A 20701-nucleotide genomic window follows, 5' to 3' on the forward strand; every position below is an offset into this window, starting at 1 on the left:
TCCCTCCCAATGGCTCTCCCTTTCACAATCAACCACTATTTGCATCTGTTTCCTCTGCCCACAGCAAAATGCCTCTTTCACTCTCTCAAACACAAATATTCGGGTACCATAGGCAGTACTACCCAGGAGAGCCACCGTGCAGATGTCCCATTCAAAAATGAACCAACCCGCTTCTCAGGGAGTGCCAAGCCTCAGAATTAAAGGCTGCAGAAAAGCCTGGTTAGGGGCTAAGCACCTTAACCCAACTTTTCAGTAACTCAAAGATTTATTATCTGGAATGCCAACATTTAAGAATCTTTGATTCCTTTGCTTTCTGTAGCCCAGACACTTAGAAAATGGGACTTTTTATTTCATTATTTTGCTTCATCTTAGAAGACCCTGACCCTGAGAACTTTTCACCTGTGGATATCTGCACGAGGACTGGGGTCAGCAAAGGTCAGGTAGATCACTGAATAATATAACCATTCCGGCTCTCCCATATTCATGGCTGCAGAATTTGCCAGGCATGAGCTCACTGATTCCACACAACAAAGCTAGAGATAGAATCACTATTATCTTTATTTTTTGTTTGCGGAAACTGAGGACCAGAGGGGTGATGTAACTTGTCTGAGGTCACACAGTAGTACACAGAGGAAGGATCTGGGCCCAGACAAACTGGCCTGGAAATCTTAGCCACCGGGCCGCACTGCCAAGCAGATGTCTCTTCGTTGGATTGGGCACTGCATTCCCCCAGCGACTGAGAGCCCAAAGGTCTGTTATAGATCCAGAGCTCCTTCAACTTTTTTCCCCTTCTTGAGAACCATTAGAGCAGTGAGTCCCAAGGTCCATTGGGACATCCTCTAAAGCACTATATAAACAAAACTGAGTGGAACAGGATTAAGGTTGTTTAATTTTGTTTTGGGGGTTTTGGAATGTTTTGTTTTATTTTGAGATGAAAGCTAACCAAACAACTATAGAGCTGAACCGAAAAAGACTTAGATCAGAATCAGGCATTTTTTCCCAACTTGATGAAAAACCACAGTTGCTTCTTTTCCCACTTTTTTCTTTTGGTGGCATCGTGCAGCTTGCACAACCCTCGTTCCCCGACCAGGATCAAACCCCTGCACACGGCAGTGAGAGCACGGAGACCTAACCGCTGGACCACGAGGGGGTTCTCCAAACCCCATTTCTATTGTCCACTATGCCAGGAAGGAATGTGGAGCTGGGCTTCCTAAAAGAGAATCAAACAAAGGGCTCCTTACTTTGCAGGTGGGTTCTTTACTGTCTGAGCCACCAGGGAGGCCGTTAGGAAAGGACACTTCAGCCCACATGTACCATACGTCCTGACTCTGTACATGTCCAGAGATCCTCTCCAGAGGAGTCCACAGTAGCTGACTCAAAGAAGATTCTCCAGTAGGGTGGCACGCACATTAAAAGACTAAAAGGAGGGAATTCCCTGGAAGTCCGGTGGTTAGGACTCGACACTTTCACTGCTGTGGCCCAGGGCGATCCTGACCAGGGGCTGAATCTGGGCCATGGCTGTCAAAGTCCAGAATCCTAACTACTAGCCCACCAAGGAGCTCTCAGAAACTTAACATAACGATAGACCCCAGGAAGTCCATAAATATTGAATAAGCATTTAACAAAAACACATTATCCTGATTAAAAATCCTTAAGCAGGATTCAGTGGATAATTCCTTAATATGACAAAATATATAAATCTCAGTTATAAGCCAGCATTCTACTTAACTAAAAAACAACAGACACATTCCAGCTAAAGAGAGAAATAATACATCTGCGTGCACTATCACTGTGCAGGAGGTCCTAGCCACTGCAACTAGATACGCTAAAGAAATGAGAGACAAAATGACTGGACGAAGGGATACAGTGGACGGCATGGTGACTATAATTAACAATACTGTACTGTTTATTTGAAAGTTGCTAAAAGAATAAATCTTTAAAAGTTCTTGTTATAGAAAGAATTATAGCTACTTGCGGTGATGTTAACTAACTTATTGTTGTAATCACTTCATAGATATACATATATCAGATCATTATGTTTGTATCCTAAAATGACTACAATGTTATATGTCAATTATATCTCAATAAAAAAACTAAAAAAGAACTGGATGAGAGGAGATAAAATTATTTCTATTTATAGATGAAATAATTATAAGCCTAAAATGGCTACAAGAATCAACTAAGAAACTACTACAAACAACAGCCAGTTAGAAAAGACTCCACAAAAAATATGTATCTAGGAATAAACCTATCAAAAAACATGCAGGATACATAATAAAAAAAACTGTAAGCAATACTAAAGGGCACAGGAGATTTAAACAAATGGAAAGCTACACCATGTACCTGGATAAGACCATTCAACATCATCAGTATGTCCATTCTCTAAAGTTCATGTATACATTTAAAACAATCCTAATATATTTTATGAAACAAAATATTTAAATGGCCAACAAACTCATATTTTAAAGTGCTTAACATGACTGAGCAACTGAGCACACACACAACCTCATTGCTACTTCAGAAAATTAAATCCACACTAAATTACCACCAGAGTAAGTAAAATCCAGAAGACCAACAAAATCAAGTGTTGCAGGAACTCAAAACAACTGGAATTCTCAGACACTACTGGAAGGAGGGTAAATGGTTACATACCTATTTGGAAAACTTTTTGGCAGTATTTTCTGAAGTTGAACACGTGCATATCCCACGCACAAGTTCTCATAAGCAAATACCCAACAGAACTATATATATACACACACACATACATGCATAGACACCAAAAGCAGTATGTTACAATATTCAAGGCAACATTATTCATGATAGCCCAAAACTGGGAAACAACTTAAATGTCCATCAGCAGGAGAACAGATTTTAAAAACTCACAAATTGAGCAAAAGAAGCCAAATACAAAACAACCCATTTATATAAATTTAAAAAAAAAAACATCAAAACCAAATGCATGACATAAGAAATGAGAATGAAAACTACCTTCTGTAAGAGGGTGAGGCAGTAACTGCTTGGAGGCCAGAGCGGGGCTTCTCCATGCCGGTTCCGCTCCGGCATGGCTCGCCTTACTACGTGAGAATTCATCAAGGCGCATACTTACCATTGGTCCCCTTTTCTGCACGTGTGTTATACTTCAGTTTTTATTAAAGCAAATCCAGTAAAAACACCAACACATGGGAATGTAATTATATGACAGATTTTAAAGTTCAAATAGAAAAATGAATAAGAACAGCCTGAAAGAGATCTAAAAATAAGGGAGCAGCCCTTCAATATACTAAAAGATATTTTTAAATATTATAAACCATGGCAAGCAAAATAGTGTGAACATGAGTGACCATGAATAGCCAAACAAACCAATGAAAAAGAGTAGCAAGTTCTGAAATAGACTTACATAACATATGAGAAAATAAGCTTATGATAAACAGTTTCTAATTAAGATAGCTCTCCATTCAGCAGAAAAGAGATAGCCATCTGAAAAACAAAAGTTGATTTGTACCTCACAGCATACATCAAAATAAATTCCATATGGATCAAAATTTGAATGCAAAATCATAGAAGAAAATAAAGAACATGCTATCTTGAAGCGGGGAAGACCTTTGTACCTATGATTCAACACCGAGAAGCCACAAAAGAAATGACTGGTAAATCTGACTGCAAAAAATGAAAATATGTGTAAACAGAACCAACAAACCATCAATAAAAGAGAGACAGTAAACTGGACACAACTTTTATCAAACGCAAAAGGCCATCCTTCCTTAATAGATAATCAGTTCCTAGAAACAAAAAGGCAACGATCCAATTTTTAAAACAAGCAAAGAGTATTAACAGTCACAGAAAAAGAAATAGAAATGGCCTGTAAACATATTCTAGGTTAAGAAGACTCAAATGAGTCACTGCTTTTCACCTATCAGATTGGTAAAACTCCAGCGATCTGACAGCTTAACAAGCTGGCGAAGATGTGAGAAAACAGTAGCTTCTCATCCAAAGCTGGTCGAGCTGCAAACTGGCACCAACTTAAGGAGAGCAAGCTGGCAGTAGCTCTTGGAACTACAAATACAGACACCTAGCAACCTCGTTTCTGGGAATTTATCCTGCATATAGAATAAGCACTGGCAAAATGCCACATATACAGCAGTGTCTGTGGCAGCAGAATGGAAACTGCTATCATACAACAGAACTGCATGATACATTCAGTGAGACAAGCGCGGCTCAGAACAGCACCGTGCATTCTATTTTGTAAATTGCGTTGGCAGAGGTGACAGAGCATTATACAGACATAGACACGGATGCTATTTCACAGCTAATATATGCTATATATGACACACTTATACATATCTATGTACGTTTATACTTGCATAAAGAAATGCTGTATTAGAATAATACACATAAAAGCATCCAAGAGCAGCAGCTCAGAACCTCTTCAAGATGGTGTATCCTTAAGAGAAGATGCTTGTTAACCGATTTGATGGACTTTTTGTCAGGATGATGAAGTGAACTGGGGAAATGCATATACTGCAAGGCCAGAGATTTGGGGGGTCATGAGGGTAGCCTTCTATCAGGAGATTCCAGAGCTTTGTAAAGGCTCAGCATTAATTAGGTTAAATCCAATAAACTAAAAACAGTTCTCTAGGGGAGGAGGATACTGGGTGGCTATGGAACAAGAGTGATAGAAAAACTTTGACTATAGTCCTTTATTACGGAAAAGGCAATGGCAAGCCACTACAGTACTCTTGCCTAGAAAATCCCAGGGACGGAGGAGCGACTTCACTTTCACTTTTCACTTTCACTCATTGGAGAAGGAAATGGCAACTCACTCCAGTGTTCTTGCCTAGAGAATCCCAGGGACGGGGGAGCCTGGTGGGCTGCTGTCCGTGGGGTCGCACAGAGTCGGACATGACTGAAGTGACTTAGCTGCAGCAGCAGCAGTCCTTTATTATACGATGTTTAAACCGTGAGAATGTATTACTATTCAAAACAAGAAACAAGAAAAAAAGAGCTGCAGTTCACGAGCTTCAAAAACTTGATCAAGACCCACAAAATCTTTTCCAGCTCATGTTCCAAGAGCGTCTGTCTGGTGGCAGGGGTGAGGCCTGTGGGAGGGAGGCTCAAGAGGGAGGGGATATATGCATTACATATAGCTGATTCACTTTGTTGTACAGCAGAAACTAACACAACATTGTAAACAACTATACTCCAATAAGAAAACAACCTGTGTCATTTATCAACAGGTAATGTTTAATATTCACGAGGAGTTTTATTACCGTGTAATAGCTAACTCACATTGCCAGAAACATCCTGTGTCAATAATGCTATTGAAAAACATCGTGAGATAGAAAGATCTTGGGCAACTCACTTAACCTCCCTTAAACTTCAGTTTTCTCTTTGCCAAAGCAAAGCTAAAGACACCCCAGAAATGCTGTGGAGTATGGGTATGTGAGTGTTTCCAGAACCACAAACTGGCACCAAACAAGCCCTGCGTGTACAACAGCTATGGAGAGGGGCATGGTGGCCCACTCCAGGGTTCTCGCCTGGAGAATCCCATGGACAGAGGAGTCTGGTGACTGCAGTCCATGGGGTCGCAGAGAGTCACACGACTGAAGCAACTTAGCACATACACATACAACAGCCAAACCTCTGCTAGAATCAATGTGACCTGAGGAAGGGTGCTTATCAAAGGTCAGTGTGCCTAACAATCACCTGGAGAGGCTGTTAAAACACAGGCTCCTGGGCCCCACCCTGAGATATCGTTCAGTAGGTCTGGGGCCCATGAACTAGCATTTCTAGCAAGCTCGGGTGATGCTGATACGCTAGTTTAAGGACCACATTTGAGTGGTCTGTTTCAGAGCAGGGCTCTTCAAACTGAAATGTGTAAACAAATGACCTGGGAACCTTCTTAAAATACAGATTTCTAAGATCTAGGGTGAGACCCAGGACTCAGCATTTCTGTTTTTTTCTTTTCTGGCCATACCGTGTGGCTTGCAGGATCGTGGTTTCCCAACCAGAAATTCTCCCAGACTAGTGAAAGCATGGAGTCTTAACCACTGAGCAACCAGGAAATTCCCAGGACTCTACATTTCCTTTTTTTTTTTTTTTTTTGGTGGGGTAGGGGGGCATGCCATGAAGCTTACAGGATCTTACTTTCCCATCCAGGGGTTGAATCCAGGCCCTTGCTAGTGAAAGCGCAGAGTCCTAACCGCTGGACTGGCAGGGAATTCCCAGGACTCTGCATTTCTAACAAGCTCCCAGGCGTTGTAAATGCTCCTGGTCTGCAGACTACACTTTGAGGACCAAGACCATGGACTATCCAGCTCTATTTGTTTAGACAAAGAAACTGTATGGGAAAAAGCAAATGACTTACCCAAGACCACTTGGACAGAAAAGTGAAACTCTGCCATGGGGGCTGCCATCCCCAGACCTATATCACAAGCCTGCCTCAGCCAGCAATTGACACCAGCCCTTTAGAAAATGGTATGGAAATTTACTACATCATACACAGCCCTCTACGCTTCTGAGAAACCAATCACTTGCCAGGGAGCTTAGCTCAAATCACCAGTCTGTTCTTTTCCAAAATGCACTTTTGGCCAAATTATTTCTTTAGCTGAGTCACCTTCCCCTCCATCGACTCAAACCTTTGAGAGGCCTTGCAACTGAAACCTGAGGAAGCCACAGAGTGCTTCTCAACATGTGTGGTCTGACTGTGGGGAGAAGAGGGTGAGGCGAAGCAGAAATGGGGTGGGGAAGCTGATCCTTGGGAAAGCCGAGGAATTTCCTGATACATGGCTCCCTTATGACCTCAAATGGAGAAGGGAATGGCAGTCCACTCCACTGTTCTTGCCTGGAGAACTCCACGGACAGAGAAGCCTGGTGGGCTATAGTCCATGGGGTCGCAAAGAGTCAGACACGACTGAGTGACTAACACACACACACACACACACACACACACATATGACCTCAAATGGACTTCCCTAGTGAAGCGTCTGCCTACAATGTTGGAGACCCAGGTTCAATCCCTGGGTTGGGAAGATCTCCTGGAGAAGGAAATGGCAACCCACTCCAGTATTCTTGCCTGGAAAATCCCAAGGACGGAGGCGCCTAGTAGGCTACAGTCCATGGGGTTGCAAAGAGTCGGACACTTTCACTTTCACTTATGACCTCAAACTCAACAGAACTGGGCTAAGGAGAAGAGTTATGACAAACCTAGACAGCATATTAAAAACCAGAGACATTATTTTGCTAACAAAAGCCCATCTAGTCAAAGCTATGGTTTTTCCAGTAGTCATGTATGGATGTGAGAGTTGGACTATTAAAGAAAGCTGAGCACCAAAGAATTGATGCTTTTGAACTGTGGTGTTGAAGACTCTTGAGAGTCCCTCGGATTGCAAGGAGATCCAACTAGTCCATCCTAAAGGAAATCAGTCCTGAATATTCATTGGAAGGAATGATGCTGAATCTGAAGCTCCAATATTTTGGCCACCTGATGTGAATCTCAATTTCTAGTCCAAAAAACACATGGTCCCTGGTGGCTTAAGTTTGGTTTCCCCAGAAGGAGAACCTGAGACAGGGGTTCAGTTTTACATGAGTTTTTGAGGGCAAGCTTTCCAGAGAAACCTTCAGGTGAAGGAGCAAGGGGAGAGGATAGGGAAGGGCATGTCTTGGAGGTCTAGAGCATTTTTAAATAACATCAGAGTCCTCCCAGCCTAGGGCAAGAAGGCTGGGCTTTCATACCCTTTGCCAGGGGATATGACCCCATCAAGTAACTCTGGCAAGGTGACTTAGAGAACACCATGAGATCTACTGTCCGCGGCAGTTCAGGAGTAGAAATAACAGTAGCTAAAGGCAACCTGATGGGCGCCAATACTTCCAGTTCTGAGAGACTCTCAAATATTTTTCCAAACAAGAAGCCCTCTAAATCACAAAAGACAGAAGGTAAGAAAAGAATACAAGGATTTTTTTCATTTTCAGAAGAATCCTGGAGTCCGTACTTAGAGTAAGTGCTCACAGCTCCCTCCCCCTCCCCCACTGCAAGGTGACCCCTCCCCTAGCTCCACCCACTGTCCGGCTCTGACTGCCAGTTACTCATCAGACTGACCCCTCCTTAAGGACTTTGTCTGTTCCCTCTGCCTAGAATGCCCCACCCCAGAATTTTGCCCAGCTGACTCCTTTATGTCAACTGAAATATCACAGGTACATCAAGTGCACAGCACTGTACACTTCTCTGACCAGCCCAGGTCATTCCCTGTCGCACTCTCTGTGGCACTTCTGCAGGTCACTGGTCTCTGCCATCATTTTAACTGTGTTCACATGGGTGTTATCTTGTAATCGTAAGAATGAGTGTTGTTCTGACCCCATCACTGTGTCCCCAGAGCCTAATGCACCTAGAAGACGGCAACATCTGATGGACAACATCTGCGTGAGTAGGGCATTTGGGTCAAATGCTGAAATGCCAACAGAGAAGGAGAACTAGGTCAGCTAAACACTCAGCCTAAGAAGCTGGAGGGAAAACCCAGCCCAAGGCCAAGATGGGGAAGGAGAGACTCCACCAAGAGTTTCCTTGGCTACTCAATTCCTTTATCCTCTCCCAGTTCCCTCAACGTGGGCCCAGAGTTAGCACCAGCCCTGGGGAGATCCTTCCCCTTTTAGACAGGCACAAACCTCCCAAACGACCAAGGGAATCTGGATTCCAGTTCTAGCTCTGAGCCTCCCCCTTTCTGCTGGTACTTGGGTGGGGCACTAGGACCATGCCAGCCTGGCAGGGGTGCTGAGAGTGCCACTCCATGGCACAGCATCACTCAAGCGCACAGCACTGCACACTTAAACCAGGCCAGGGTACCCTCCTGCCCCTGGCTGCCTCTGTGGCTCCTCCAGCTCCAGGGCAGGCTCCATCGCAGCCACCCCGGCTCTGGGTGCCTGAGACGCCTGCACATTACCCAGCTTTTCCCATGTGCCAGGAACTGTGCCAGGTGCTTGCTCATCCGTTTGCCTGATGACACTGAATTGTCATCAGTACCCACATCTCATAAAAATGTTATCTCCATTTTCTAAGTGAGGAGATTAAGGCTGAGAGAGTCGGCCACTGGCGGCAGGACACAGCTGATGAGTGAGGGGCATTAGCTTGGAACATGGTCCATTGGCCAATTTTATCCGACTTATTTAAGTGGTCTGTCACCATGGGCTCACTGAAGAGAGCAGCCCTGGGAGGAAGCACCATTACCTTCATTTCACGGAGATGGGAACTGCCAAGGAGCTCGCGGCCTGCTAGGTCGTTTCTATGACACTCTCGGGAATGCAGACTGGCCTCCTGGGTCTGGTCCCTGCGCTCTGGCTGCCCAGCCGTCACCGGCTCCGTTTTACAGAGGCCGAGAGTTCCCCGACAGGCAAGTGCGGTGCGGAAGATCCGGCAAAGAGGCTGCGAGCGGGGACCGCCCAAGCCGCGTGCGCGCACGCACACCCCGTGGGGAGCTGCCGATGGCGCTGCGCCCCTGACTGGGCCCTGGCTCTCCTGGGGCGGCTCCTCTGCGGTGGCAGGTGCAGGCAACTATGTCTGACGTTCGGATTCTCCCCGCCCTTGCCCTTTGCCCCCTCCCTCCCTCTCCCCATGACTGAGCACAGAACCTGGTCTCCTTGAGGGACAAGGCCCCTGATTCTCCAGAGGCACGTCCTACTCTAATCTCACAGGCAGTACCAGGAATGAAGGGTTGCTTTCACATTTGAAAATCAAGCGTTGTGAATTCCGCCCCCACCACCATTAGCAAACTAACAAAGAAAAACCAATGATTACCTTAGCAGATGCAGTAGTTTCTGTCCCTCTGACAAAATCCACCATTCCACTCTCAGCAAATCTCTCAGCAAACTATGAAGAGAAGGGAATTTTCTCAAGCTGCAAAAGGCCGTCTGTGAGAAACTTATATGATGAACGACTGAATGCTCTGTCCCTAAAACTGAGAACAAGATGAGTTATTAAAAGAGCTCAGCAAGGTTGCAGGACACAAGTGAAGTGAAGCGAAGCCCGCTCAGTCGTGTCCGACTCTTTGTGACCCCATGGATATTCAGTCCATGGAATTCTCCAGGCCAGAATACTGGAGTGGGTAGCTGTTCCCTCCTCCAGGGGATCTTCCCAACCCAGGGATCGAACCCAGGTCTCTGGCATTGCAGGAGGATTCTTTACCAGCTGAGCCACCAGGGAAGCCTGCAGGACACAGTCTACATACAAAAATCCACTGAATTTCTATTTACGAGCACCAAAAGCTAGAAACAATCTCAATGTTCATCAGCAGGTGAATGGATGAACAATTATGGTAGATCGTACAATGGAATACTACTCAGCTTTGAGAAGAATGAACTACTGAGGCACCCAACAGCATGAATGACTGAATCTCAAAACAATTATGCTGAAAGAAACCAAACCACCCAGAAGAAAGAGGATGAACTGTGTCATCCCATGTACTTAAAACTCAAGAAAATCCAATAATCTACAGGAGCAGAAAGCAGACAGTAGTTTTGGGGGAGAGAGGAATTTAAAAGGGCACAAGGAAATTTAGGCAGTGACTGGTATAGGCATTATTTGGCTTACTGGTGCATGATCAAGAAGTAGGGAAAACCATTAGGCTGTTCAGTGAAATAGTTGCTCTGACTCTTTGTGACCCCACGGACTGTAGCCTGCCAGGCTCCTTTGTCCGTGTAGTTCTCCAGTCAAGAATACTAGAGTGGGTTGCCATTCCCTTCACCAGGAAATCTTTCTGACCCAGGGATCAAACATGGTCTCCTGGATTGCAGATGAATTCTCTACCGTCTGAACCACCAGGGAAGAACTGGGTCATTCAGGTATGACCTAAATCAAATCCCTTATGATTATACAGTGGAGGTGACAAACAGATTCAAGGGATTAGATCTGGTAGACAGAGCGCCTGAAGAATTACGGACGGAGGTTTGTAACACTGTACAAAGACAGTGACCAAAACCATCTCAAAGAAAAAGAAATGCAAGAAGGCAAAATGGTCGTCTGAGGAGGCTTTACAAACAGCTGAGGAAAGAAGAGAAGTGAGGGAGAAAGGGAAAGATATACCCAACTGAATGCAGAATTCCAGAGAATAGCAAGGAGAGATAAGAAGACCGTCTTAAATGAAGAGTGCAAAGAAATAGAGGAAAACAACAGAACACAAAGGACTAGAGACCTCTTTAAGAAAACTGGAGATATCAGGGAACATTTCATGCAAGGATAGGCATGATAAAGGACAGAAACAGTAAGGACCTAACAGAAGCAGAAGAGATTAAGAAGAGGTGGCAAGAATACACAGACGAGCTCCACAAAAGTAGTCTTAATGACCTGCATAGTCAGGACAGTGTGGTCACTCACTTAGAGCCAGACATCCTGGAGTGTGAAGTCCAGTGGGGCTTAAGAAGCATCACTATGAACAAAGCTAGTGGAGGCGATGGAATTCCAGCTGAGCTATTTCAAATCCTAAAAGATGATGCTGTTAAAGTGCTGCACTCAACATGCCAGCAAGTTTGGAAAACTCAGCAGTGGCCACAGGACTGGAAAACGTCAGTTTTCATATGAATCCCAAAGGGCAATGCCAAAAAATATTCAAACTTACCGTACAATTGCGCTCATTTCACAAGCTAGTAAGGTTATGCTCAAAATCCTTCTAGCTAGGGCTTCAGCAGTACATGAACAGAGAATTTCCAGATGTACAAGCTGGGTTTAGAAAAGGCAGAGGAACCAGACATCAAATGGCTAGCATGCGTTGGATCACAGAAAAAGTAAGGGGATTCCAGAAAAACATCTACTTCTGCTTCATTGACTATGCTAAAGCCTTTGACTGTGTGGATCACAACAAACTGGAAAATTCTGAAAGAGATGAGAATATACCAGGCCACCCTACCTGTCTCCTGAGAAACCTGTATGCAGGTCAAGAAGCAACAGTTAGACTCAGACATGGAACAACTGACTGTTCAAAATTAGGAAAGGAGTACATCAAGGCCAAATATTGTCACCCTGCTTATTTAACTTATATGCAGAGTACATCATGCAAAATGCCAGGCTAGACAAATCATAAGCTGGAATCAAGACTGCCAGGAGAAACATCAACAACCTCAGATATGCAGATGATACCACTCTAATGGCAGAAAGTGATGAGGAACTAAAGAGCCTCTTGATGAGGGTGAGAGAGGAGAGTGAAAAAGCTGGCTGCATGCAACTCAGCATTCAAAAAACTAAGATCATGGCATCCAGTCCCATCAATTCAGGGCAAATTGAATGGAAAAAAGTGGAAACAGTGACAGATTTTATTTTCTTGCACTCCAAAATCACTGTGGACAGTGACTGCAGCCATGAAATTAAAGGACGCTTGCTGCTTGGAAGGAAAGCTATGTCTAGGTTTCACAAACCTAGACAGCGTATTAAAAAGCATAGATATCACTTTGTTGACAAAGGTCTGTAGAGTCAAAGCTATGGTTTTTCCAGCAGTCATGTACAGATGTTGAGAGTTGGACCATAAAGAAGCTGAACACCAAAGAATTGATGCTTTTGAACTGTGGTGCTGAAGAAGACTTTTTTTTTTATATGGATCACTTCATAAATTTGCATATCATCCTTGCACAGGGGCCATGCTAATCTTCTCTGCACTGTTCCAATTTTAGTATATGTGCTGCTGAAGTGAGCAAGAAGACTCTTGAGAGTCCCTTGGACTGCAAGGAGATCAAACCAGTTAGTCCTAAAGGAAATCAACCCTGTATATTCATTGGAAGGACTGATGCTGAATTTTAAGCTCCAACACTTTGGCCACCTGATGCAAAAAGCCAACTCACTGGAAAAGATCCTAATGCTGGGAAAGATTGAAGGCAAAAGAGGAAGTGGGAGGCAGAGAATGAGATAGTTAGATATCATCACTGACTCAATGAACATGGATCTGAGCAAACTCCAGGAGACAGTGAAGGACGGGGCGGGGGGGGGGGTGTGGCTGGCATGCTGCAGTCCATGGGTTTGCAAACAGTGGGACACAACTTAGTGACCAAACAACAACAAGTGCATAATAAAATTTAGCAAGTCGTGCACTTTTGTGCAGTTTATTGCATGTCAATTTTACCATAATAAACTCATTCTTTAAAAATTTCATATATATTGAAGGATGTAGAACAGGCAAAATCTAGAGCTAGAAAGTATAATAGAGGTTACCAGGGGATGGAGAGAGGGAGAAAGGAAGAATTGTTTAATGTGTACAGAGTTTCTATGTGAGATAATGAAAAAGTTCTGCAAATAGTGATAATGGTTATGCAACATTGTAAATGTGCTTAATATCAATGAGCTGCACACTTAAAAATGTTTAAAATGGTAGTTTTTAGGGATGCCCTGAGAGTCCAGTAGTTAAGACTTTGACTTCCGATTCGGGATTGGGAGGGGGGATACTAAAATCCTACAGGCCAGAAACCAGAACATAAACAACAGAGGCAATACTGTGACAAGTTCCATAAAGACTTTAAAAATGATCCACATTAAAAAAAAAAAAACTCTTTTAAAAAATGGTACATTTTATGGTGTGCATATGTGTGTACTAGTTGCTCGGTCATGTCTGACTCTCTATGACCCCATGGATTGTATAGCCCACCAGGCCCCTCTGTCCATGATTTCTCCAGATAAGAACACTGGAGTGGGAAGCCACTCCCTTCTCCAGGGGATCTTTCCCGACTCAGGGGTCAAACCTGGGTCTCCTGCCTTGCAAGTAGATTCTTAACCATCTGAGTCACCAAGGAAGCCCTATGTTACGTATATTTTACCACAATTTTAAAAAAGCAAAAACTAGAAAAATATTGCACATGTGCATTTTCTGAGAAAGAGGAGGGTTGTCTGCTTTTCTCAGCCTAAGGCAGAGAAAAGACAACTGTCTCCTCTCACAGGACAAGACTCTCATGATCCTTTCTTTGCTCCATGGAGCCAGGATCACCAAGGGGTCAGGCTCTCATCCCTGGAGTCCACCCCTCCCCTCCCATGATGATTGACTAGCCTCAATGCCTTTGCACTTGCTGTTCCCTGAGCCCTTTATAGCCCTTTCCCCATCCCCTGCCAGCCTAATTCTCTCTCCTCCCATTTCCCCTTCCCCTCACCCACACCCTCCCAGACACTTCCGCATGCTGCCCTGGACCCACAGAAGATCCAGTTTGCTCCAGCTGCTCTGTATGCCTTCCATCCCCACCCCCTAACACGCGCACTCCACCCCCGCAGTGTCCCTCTCCTTTGACCTGATCACAGGGTCCTGAGTCAGGTGGGAGGTCACTGTCTCTGTTCTAGTTGGGAGGTCCTCAGAGTCTCAAACTTCTTCTAACTCTGTCTCCTAACTTCTCAATCCTGGTTAGGCACAGCATAGCCAATCAGCTGCCAGGAGAGGCTGAGCCAGTCCCTTCTTTACCAATTCAGGAATGTCCCTAGTGGAGAACAATGGAGAAAACAGAAATCTGGGTGAACAGAGCAGCTTTGTTTTTCATTTTTTGGCTCATCACAGAGGATGGACTGTGGGGACTCGGGCAGGCTGAGCATGGTGCCAGGGAGCCTGGCTTTGGCTTCTCCTTACTAATTTGGGACCTAGAGAGCAAATCAGTTCCTTTCCATAGGCCTCACTTCACCCATCTGAAAAATGGAGTTTGAGAAACTCCTGTTTGAACTGAGTCAGGAAGGAGTGGTGGAAGGGAAATGGGGGTATTTGCAGAGGTCCCCGCTATGGGGAGTGTATTGGTCACACAAGGCCCAACTTCCCGCAAAGGTTTGGCCTCACACTTGTTGAGTTTGGGTTCAAGCCCTGCTCTAATAAGACCATTGGCAGGAACACAGGCCCTGGCGCACAGGCTCTGTTCTGGCTCATCATCAAACTTGCTTTGTTACACCTTCCAAGGGCAATGGGGCCTGTGTTTCATAATAGCTATCATAGCTGTAGTTAAACAACTATGCATTAGTAGTTTTGAATCTCCCACCCCTCTGGGACATAAGCCCCACTGAATTCCTAGCTCAGTGCCTACCATGAGGAGAATTCAATCACCATGTTAATTAATTAATTCAGAGAGACCTGCAAGGGAGGCCTGGTTTGTCTTTGTAACAGGCATCAGTATCGCAGCTAAGGTAGAATCAGAGGCAGTCCCCTGTTCCCAAGCCACTTGGAACCGAGAGGTCGGGGGCCAGGAGGAATCAGTCGCCAACCTCCCCCCACCCCGCCCTCATCACACACATCAGTCTGACCCAGGACCCTCCCTGGTTCCACCACGACCCCTACTCTTGCCCACGCCTCCTGAAACTTGGAGGGGTCAGAGTTAAATTCTGCTCTACATGCGTTCCTGACCCAAGCCTCTCCCACGTGCCGGGGACTGGCACACGGAGACAAAAAGCTGCAAGCCCAGCGGGCGGGGAGGCCAGATCACAGAGCAGGCGGCCAAGGGGTAAGGAGGCACGGAGGACGCGAGGCTGGGAGGGGCGGGCCTTCAAAACCCGCCTCACTGAGGAGAAGCTGCTCCAGGAAAGGGTGGTTCTTCAAGAGCTTCCAGAAACGTCTGTTTCCGGAGGCGGGGCCCACAGCTGCCAGGCGGGTCCCTCTCTCCACGGCGCAGAGGTGGGCACCCTCGGGTTCCACCCCCACCCCCACCTTTCCCACCGCGCGCCTCAAACCCAAGCCGGCGTCGCGCCTCGGCAGAGGGAAGGCGGGAGCCAGCCGGACCCTTCAGAGCGTGGCCTTGGTGGTAGACTTCCCGCCTCCAACACCGTAAGCGACAAAGCGTCGGGGGCGTGTGGCGTGTCCGACCTGACGTCAGGTGCCCAGCTTTATGTCAGGTGCTCTTTCCCCCGTGTGCCCTGGGTTTACGTCACGTGTCCGGCTCCACGTCACGTGTCCTGCTCCACGTCACGTGCCCTGGCTTTCTATCAGGCGCAGTCTTTCCGTCGCGTTCCCTGGCTTCACATCACGTGCCCGGCTCCACGTCACGTGTCCGGCTCCACGTCACGTGCCCTGGCTTTCTCGGGTGCCAAGGCTTTCCGTCAGGTGCCCTGCCTTTCCATCACGTTCCCAGCTTTATGTCACGTGCCCTGGCTTTCCGTCACGTTCCCGGCTGTACGTCACGTGCCTTGCTTTTACATCAGTGTCTGGCTTTGCGTTAGTTGCTGACACCTGTCTTTCCACATCTTTTCCATGCTCACCCCAAGACATGAGAGTGTATATACACATAGAACGGACGTTTGCTTATTTGTGTAAATAAAATAAGATCACCAGATCCATATAGCTTGCTTTCTTCTCCATTGGCACAGGGGGCATATCTGCAAGTCAGCAGTCTAATTTTTTTATCCCATGGAGGCAAGCACGGACAATCAGATATCCTCTTTCATAAACAGGGTCAGAGCAGACAGAGTGAAGGCTGGGTATGGTAGATATTTTCAGTTGCACCAAAACCTTTTTATTATCCTTCCCTTTCTCCGTCTGCAGCCCTACACAAGCAACCCTGATGGGAAGCCCTGTACAGAAATTCACAGGCAAATACAAGTGTGGGGTTTGGGATCAAGTTTGGCTTTATTTGGAGTTACTTTGCCAAAAGGGGATCATATTAACACCCATCTCCATTTCTTACTTTTCTCACTCAAGAATAAAATCCTTAAGGGAAATCCCTCCAAATCTTTTTTTGCAGTTTTTTTTGATTGTGGTAAAATATACATAGCATAAAATTTAGCATACAGTTCAAGAGTGCTAAATATTTTCATGTTGTTGTACAATCTCCAGGACTCTTCATGTTGCAGAAGGGAAACTCTATATCCATTCAGCAACTCCCTTTCCTCCCGCCTCCTCCTCACTGGCCACATCCTGGCCACCAGCATTCTACTTTCTTTCTCTATGAATTTTCCAGCCGGGAGTAGTTTTTACGATCACTTCCTGGCCTAGAGACCCTAGGATCACATGAGTAGTGTAAATTTAATCCCAAATCCAAAAGAGGGCAGATGTGATTATACGTTTCTAAGAGGAGGCCTTCCTCTTCTCCAACCAGACCCAGTCCAGGTTAGAAAAGCTTCCTCCTCTGCCTTAGTGGTTGAATTTTTTTCTGGCCTTACTTCACTTAAAAGAGGCTTAAACCCTTGAGAGTTTCAGCTGTATGTGGGGATCTCATTTCTACTTCCCTGCTTCTTGTAGGCTCAAAACTTTGGCCCTAGTCTCTATGGCTATTCCAGTCTACTTCCCTGGGTTATCCAGACCAGTGAAGAGCCCTCTGGGAAGGCAAAGCAGCCTTGCTCCCTCCCAACTTCCTTTACTGTCTTGCCCAGGGGCCGTCCATCCAGCTCAGCTATGCATAAAAAAATGTGCTGATTATTTTGTATCCTGAATTTCTGGATCTTTTTTAGTTTTCCTGAAAAACTATCAAATCTTACATCTCATTGAAAAGGAGCCTCACTTACACTTCTTTTTCCTTATGTTGGTTTTAGCTATAACCTTACACGGCCTTTTTCTTTATTTCTCTAATGAAACTCTGGTGATCAGCAGGCAACAGCCAGGTGCTCAGAGGAAACTAACAGAAAGAGGGAAAAGAGTCAGAGCTCCCAGTCAGTGCTGGGGATGGCCAGGGAGACCGTGCTCCCTCTGCTTCAGGGGTGTTTGGGGCTCGTAAAATCTGGGTTGATAACGTAGGCAGTGTCCGTGAGAAGTAGCTACCTTGGGCTGAAAGGGCTACCTCGGCTTAAATAAAAAGACAAAAGGACAATGATTATCAGCAGCAACATAATAAGAGCTGATATCAGTCACTTAATGTCATTTAATCTCCTTTCCACCACTACACATGCACATCAATACCAGAGTTAGAAATTCTCACCCTTTTTTTTTTTTTTTGGCTGTGCTTTGCGACTTGCAGGATCTTAGCTCCCTGACCAGGGACTGAACCTGCACCCTCAGCAGTGAGAGTGCAGAGTCCTAACCACTGGACCTCCAGGGAATTCTCTCACCCTCACTTTAAAGATGAGGAAACCAAAGCTCAGAAAGTTTTACAAGCTACCAAAAATCACACAGCTAACAAATGGGACAGCAAGTATTAAATCTGAATATGTCTTACCCCAAAGCCCTTGCTGATAACTCCACATTAGAGGGCAGTCTGAAGGGAAAAGAAGACCACACTCTCCCACCCAGCAGCTTTATGCAGCTAGAACGTGACTGTGAAGCTAAGGGAGGCCCAACATATGAGATGAAGCCCAAAGAATCTGAAGCTGGAGGGGTAACCTGCTGCTGCTGCTGCTGCTGCTGCTGCTGCTGCTAAGTCGCTTCAGTCGTGTCTGACTCTGTGCGACCCCGTAGATGAGAGCCCAGCAGGCTCCCCCGTCCCTGGCATTCTCCAGGCAAGGACACTGGAGTGGGTTGCCATTTCCTTCTCCAATGCATGAAAGTGAAAAGTGAAAGTGAAGTTGCTCAGTCATGTCCGACTCTTAGCGACCCCATGGACTGCAGCCCACCAGGCTCCTCTGCCCATGGGATTTTCCAGGCAAGAGTACTGGAGTCAGGTGCCACTGCCTTCTCCTGAGCACCCTGCAACTTCAGAGAGGGACCCAGAGGTTGCCTCTGGGAATCAGCCTCTGAAATAGCATATGCACAGAGGATGGGAACATGAAGAGCAGGAATAGCTGGATCAACGCGGAGTGATTTGAAAAGCTTCTGGGCTCAACAGGGTGCCCTCCCCTCCTTTTCTAGTATCCCCCACTGCTCCCAGCATCTGTCATCTCCCCCAGCATCCTCTCCACCCAGTTTCCCTTCATCTTTCCTAGACTCCCCTCATTTCTCCCAGAAGCTTTATCAGCAGATCCATTCCAGAAACACATTCTCACATCAACCAGTAACACTGCATCTCCTTAAGTCTAATGCACAACTGATTATCAAATGCACCAAAATTATATGTGACACTGAGAAAGAGGGAAAAAAACTGTCAGTTAAATTGTGATTTGCCGTTGATCCTGGCTTCAGAGGAGATGTTAAAATGCAGGGAGTGGGAGAAAGGTGTGTTTTAGAATCAGTGGAATATGGTAACACTAGAGCCTCATTGGGCATCTTGCTATCTTACCCGAGAGTTACAGACTATTTCCATATGCAGTGTCTTGCTGTTAATGGCTAGTAAGCAGGCAGTATATGCCCAGAACCACCATAGGCTCTTGGGGATTCAGTTCTTTGCTCTTAGGGAAATCACAGGCTAGTTGGTGATCTTGGGAGGCAGGCCCAGAGAACATGTACAGAATGACTCAAGGCTAGTCTGTTTGGTATGGACAGTAAATGTGATAAGTGCTTGAAAAAGGATGGATCAAATTCGGCTGAAGTGGTCCAAGTAGGCTTCATGGCGGGGAGAAGAGACTCAAGCCAGAGGATGAAGATGGAAAACGGGGACAAGAGACATTACTGAGCAGGGAGAAGTGGGGATAAAGTGAGCACGGAATGGAGATGAGGCTACAGGGCAAGTGCTTGGGACGGCAGAGAAGGTCCTTTGTCCAGAGCCGAGGAGCCGCATCGGGGTGTCATGGGAGTGCACGCTGGACAGGCAGGGCAACGCCAGACTACAGAAGGCCTTCAGCGCCGTGCACCTCTCGGTGTGCCAGGCATCGTGCAGTGAGCACAGGCTGTGAGCAGGGGAGTAACCTGGTGAGCACACTCAGGGAGCACTGTCGTGCAAGGTGAGCTGGAGGCGGAAGCCAGGACAGCATCCGTCCCTCTAAGCCCCGTGATGAAGGAAGGAAGCCTCCGCGAGGTCTTTCATGGAGGGTCACATGCCTGAAAGGACCTGGGGAACAGTTCTTGCAGGAGGTCTAAGCCACGCCTTGAGGGAAAGGACTCCCAGACCCTTTACGGAATTGTTCCCACAGGGCCTGGGCCACCTGGGCATTTACCTGCTATATTCCCAGGAGGTACGGTTATATAAAGAACCGTCCTCTACTCAGTAAAACTGGTACCACTTATTAGATGCAAGGGCTGAAGAACACATTGCCTATATTTGTATAGACTGTCAATCACCATATAAGTGGGTCTTACCTGGTGGTCCAGTGGCTCTGTGATCCCAATGCAGGGGGCCAGGGTTCGATCCCTGGCCAGGGAACTAGATCCCACGTACAATAACTAAGAGTTCGCATGCTGCAACTAAGATCCAGCACAGCCAAATAAATAATTTTTTTTAAAAAGTCACCATATAGGGAATTCCCTGGTGGTTCACAGGTTGGGAATCCACCTGCCAATGCAGAAGACATGGGTCTGACCCCTGGTCTAGGAAGATCCCACGTGCCACAGAGCACCTGTGCGCTGCAACCACTGAGCCCATGTTCCCGGCAGACCTGCGAGCCTCAGCTAAGAGTACCCCCTGCTTGCCGCAATCAGAGAAAGCCCACGCACAGCAATGAAGACCCAGCAGAGCCAAAAACAAACAAACCTGTAAATGTGTAACGCCAAAGTGAACCCTAATGGAGACTATGAATTTTAGTAATGTATTCAGTCAGTTCAGTTCAGTTCAGTCGCTCAGTCGTGTCCGACTCTTTGCGACCCCTTGAATCACAGCATGCCAGGCCTCCCCGTCCATCACCAACTCCCGGATTTCACTCAGACTCACGTCCATCGAGTCAGTGATGCCATCCAGCCATCTCATCCTCTGTCGTCCCCATCTCCTCCTGCCCCCGATCCCTCCAATCCCTCCCAGTATAATAATAATGTGTTAATAATGATTC

General features: G+C 46.2%; 1 protein-coding gene across 6 annotated transcripts in view; it reads right to left on the reverse strand.

Moving 5' to 3' along the window:
- Positions 1-20701, reverse strand: part of IL34 (interleukin 34) — a 60683-nt gene that overhangs the window by 33981 nt on the left and 6001 nt on the right. For 2 of the 6 annotated variants that reach the window (XM_018061675.1, XM_018061669.1), the window contains exon 2: positions 9785-9944. The exons of 1 other annotated variant lie outside the window; for it this stretch is intronic. The gene's annotated coding sequence lies outside the window, so the exon portion shown is untranslated. Of the gene's footprint in view, positions 1-9217; positions 9471-9784; positions 9945-14241; positions 14333-20701 lie in introns of those variants that run through there. 3 more of the 6 variants (XM_018061671.1, XM_018061670.1, XM_018061672.1) reach the window with 3 other exon arrangements.

Source organism: Capra hircus, chromosome 18 (assembly GCF_001704415.2).
Source record: "Capra hircus breed San Clemente chromosome 18, ASM170441v1, whole genome shotgun sequence".
Classification (NCBI taxonomy): Eukaryota; Metazoa; Chordata; class Mammalia; order Artiodactyla; family Bovidae; genus Capra; species Capra hircus.